Source organism: Arvicanthis niloticus, chromosome 4, assembly GCF_011762505.2.
Source record: "Arvicanthis niloticus isolate mArvNil1 chromosome 4, mArvNil1.pat.X, whole genome shotgun sequence".
Taxonomy (NCBI): domain Eukaryota; kingdom Metazoa; phylum Chordata; class Mammalia; order Rodentia; family Muridae; genus Arvicanthis; species Arvicanthis niloticus.
The window spans coordinates 42,879,487-42,883,862 of record NC_047661.1 but is presented as its reverse complement, the minus strand read 5'-3'; the positions used below and the strand labels follow the sequence as shown (position 1 = coordinate 42,883,862).

At 38.7% G+C, this 4,376-nt stretch overlaps 1 non-coding gene across 1 annotated transcript; it reads right to left on the bottom strand.

Annotated features, from left to right (window-relative positions):
• Window positions 1-250: 250 nt before the first annotated feature.
• LOC117708084 (U6 spliceosomal RNA) lies at window positions 251-357 on the bottom strand. The gene has a single exon (XR_004606790.1). It is a non-coding gene; the product is annotated as a U6 spliceosomal RNA (small nuclear RNA).
• Window positions 358-4,376: the final 4,019 nt, after the last annotated feature.

The following is a 4,376-nucleotide window of genomic DNA, read 5'->3' as shown; positions in this document are numbered from 1 at the left end:
CTAGTGGCTGTTACCACACAACTGGAGTAACTCCAAGGATGCTCAATTTCTTCTTAGAATCCACGACAGAAAGCTGTCAGGAGCAGACAGGTCTCTAATCAATATGAACATTAATATATAAATATTTGTAGCGTCAGTTCTATGGACTTCTGATGTTTTGAAAACCAACTATCCATGTAAGGTAACCTGGACTGTTGTCTGTTCACTCCTCTCAGCTATTTCTAAATAAAATATGGGAAACACCCTAACAAAAAATATGGAACGCTTCACGAATTTGCGTGTCATCCTTGCGCAGGGGCCATGCTAATCTTCTCTGTATCGTTCCAATTTTAGTATATGTGCTGCCGAAGCGAGCACAAATAGATGGTCTCTTAATTCCTAATGATAATTCTGTAAAAATTCCTAAAATTATACTAGCAATTATTAAGCCCTTTATAATATGACTGTTATCAAAACCCACTCTGATATGAAAACTGCAGTTAGATCTCAGCCATTCTTCACGTGTCAGGAGTTGATTGCTTCCCTGACAGAAAGCAAGCATCTACAACTTAGAATACATTCCTTAGAGATGTAAAACAACCAAAGGTCATAAAAGAGAATAAACTATTTATAGTAGGTGCAAAAACAGAAAATAAAATATTGATTGACTGGGCTTATCTATATAAAACTTTAATGCTAACTCAGACATGAAAATTATAGTTTTAGACTCTCAGTGAAGCTGTGGAGCTAGTGACAGATAATGAATATCTAGCTAGATAACTCATCCTAATGAAAACACATGTAAATATCTTTGTTGTAAACTTCTTATTCAACTTATGGTAAAATATAGAAAGAACTGAGAATGACAAGAAAAAGAAATTAAGTGAGTAGAGTAATTTAGAAATTAAGGGAGCATATAGTGTGATAGGTTTTCCCCCTATTTACTTTCTCTTAGAAATAAAGATTAGAATTTCTTCTTTTTGTTTAAAAAAAAAAACTGAGTCTATGATAGAAAATCACCTAAGTTTTTTATATATAACTCTGTGAAGTGCACCTGTGAGTTAGTGAAGCAAGCTACAGTGGCATAGACATTTTGCCTTTTGATCACATTACATTGGCAGTGCTTTTAAGCTGTGTTTACTAGCTGTTAGTAAGAAAACTAGTAATTAAAGAACATTAACATTCTACAAGACTGTAATTTCACTGGAACCACAGGAACTAAAATAATCTGCACTAAGCAGCATTTTAAATGTACTATGTTTCTAAACAAAAAGGGAATATTATTCTATAGCAAACTTAAAATGACCATTTTTTTTAGTAACTGTAGAAAATCATTTGAGAAATCCATGGCACTCTTAATCTGATTGGCATTTTTTTCCTGTTTTAAAAAACAGCTATAATTGGGAATAATATGAGCTTCCTAACAATAAACACGTGAATCGATAGACTGTGATTTCTGGTGCCCTGTTTCATGCAGTTATCATACTAATATTGAGATGGATGGAAAGATAGTGCCTGCCTGTTATTACTGGCTTTTCCTTCCCATAGATACTAAGCAGGATTGTTCATCATTCATCGCAACAGAATTTCCTCTTCTAAATGGTCCAGCAGAAAAACACCCACTTGTTCTGATGGTTGTGCTTGCTGACATGAGCAGAGGAAACTGTCAATCTTAAGTGGACAGAACAGAGGTAAGATAAGTGGAAAGTCACAAGCATCTATATTATCTTAGTATTAGATTTGAGTTCTTTTGAGAAGAGATATAGCAGCAACAATTACGATGGGGCTCAGTGTACACACTAAACATTTGTTGGAACTAGTATGACATATACCTAGAAGGCATTTAACTCATAAACTTGGATGATCTTGAGAATGAAAGTTTCATTCAAAATGATGTCACAATTCAAGAAAATCTTGATATTTATAGATATCCACACCCATTGGTAAGGAAAATGTATTGTAACACATATTTTACCCATATCATGCATTTCTGAAAATAAAGGGCATTATGTCAAAATGTTATACTTCTTTATTCATATTAAGGTATTTCTATACTGTTTTATTAAAGGAATGATAAAATTGGATTATTTGATATATTATGTAATAAAATCTCATTACTAGATGTGATCATTAAAAATAATAATAGATTAATCACATAAATGAAAAGTGAGGTACTTTGTAAAAATAAGTACATTTCTTAAACTGCTTATCTTTCCTTCATCTGCTTCTGTGTTGACTGATAGTGCTATACAATTTAATACCATTATCAAATGGAATTTACTAACACAGAAAGTTACAAAACTAGATATGCTTGTACCTCTGGAATGGGGCAGTATACATTTGAAAAAGAAGACAGAACTTACAATGGTTAAGAATTTCACCTTGGGCCCCTTCTGCCGCGTGCCCCTCTTCCGGCCTGAGGCCTGGGCAGAACCTCTGCCCGGCCAACTTGTGAGTGCACCCTGGATTCCACCAGACACATTCTGGGGGATCCATAGAACCCATATCCAGCCCTAGCACTCCCCTTCCACCGCGTGCCCCTCTTCCAGCCTGAGGCCTGGGCCAGACCTCTGCCCGGCCAGCTTGTGAGTGCACCCTGGATTCCGCCAGATACATTCTGGGGGATCCATAGAACCCATAGCCAGAGCTAGCACTCCTCTTCCGCCGCTCGCCCCTCTTCCGGTCTGAGGCCTGCTGGTGAGTGCAACCTGGTTACCGCTGCCAGACACATTCTGGGGGCTCCACAGATCCCACAAACAGCTTTAGGTAGAAAAACCCACATACTACCCTGAGCTCATAGCTGGGTGCCCTGCGTGCTCAGAATCCAGCAGATACCCCCCCCGCCCCTGCAGCCTAGCACCCCCCTTCTGCCCATCTCCTGGGTCTGAGGCCTAGACCAGACCTCTGCCAGGTCTCCAGTTGTGTGGACCCCGGATTCTGCCTGAGACATACAGGAAGGTCCACTCAACCCAGAGCCACAGAGGAACAACTGAACTCAGAGTGTCAGACAACATATCCTGAGATATCCAAGAGGAGACACGGCACCCAGAACAGCAGACAACTAGCTGGACTGCTACCTTGGAGGCACCATATCCTGAGGCATCCTAGAGATACCACCGTAATCAGTGCAGCTGGAAAAAATCGCAGAGACATCTGGACCCCTAGAAGACCAAACACAAGCGAGACAACTGGAAAGGCAGGCTTCAATCGGAGACAGAAGTACAGGTAGCACTAGATTTAACCAGATGGCAAAAGGCAGGCGCAAGAACATAAGCAACAGAAACCAAAGTTACACGGCATCATCAGAACCCAGTTCCCCCATCATAGCAAGCCCTGAACACCCCATCACACCAGAAAAGCAGGATTCAGAACTAAAATCACTTCTCATGATGATGATAGAGGACTTTAAGAAAGACATAAATAACACTCTCAAAGAACAGATAGAAACACTTAAAGAGGAAACACAAAAATCCCTTAAGGAATTGCAAGAAAATGCAACCAAACAGGAGAAGGAATTAAACAAAACCATGCAGGATCTAAAAATGGAAGTAGAAACAATAAAGAAACCACAAAGGGAGAATACCCTGGAAATAGAAAACTTAAAAAAACGATCAGGAGTCATAGACACAAGTATTACCAACAGAATACAGGAGATGGAAGAGAGAATCTCATGTGCAGAAGATACCATGGAAAACATTGACACAACTGTCAAAGAAAATGCAAAATACAAAAAGCTACTAACCCAAAATATACAAGAAATCCAAGACACAATGAGAAGGCCAAACCTAAGGATAATAGGAATAGATGAGGGGGAAGACTCCCAACTTAAAGGACCAGTAAATATCCTCAACAAAATTATAGAGGAAAACTTCCGTAACCTAAAGAAAGAGCTGTCCATAAATATACAAGAAGCCTACAGAACTCCAATAGTTTAGACCAGAAAAGAAATACTTCCCGCCACATAATAGTCAAAACAACAAATGTACAAAACAAAGAAAAAATACTAAAAGCAGTAAGGGAAAAAGGCAAAGTAACATATAAAGGCAGACCTATAAGAATTACACCAGACTTCTCACCAGAGACCATAAAAGCCAGAAGATCCTGGACTGATATCATACAGACCCTAAAAGAACATAAATGTCAGCCCAGACTACTATACCCAGCAAAACTGTCAATCATTATTGATAGAGAAACCAAAATATTCCATGACAAATCCAAATTTACACAGTATCTCAACACAAACCCAGCACTTCAAAGGATAATTGGTGGAAAACTCCATCACAAGGAGGGAAACTACAACCTAGAAAAAGCAGGAAAGTAATCTTCCAAAAACCATAAAAGAAGGTAGCTACACATATATCCACTGCCAATAACAAAAATAACAGGAAACAACACTC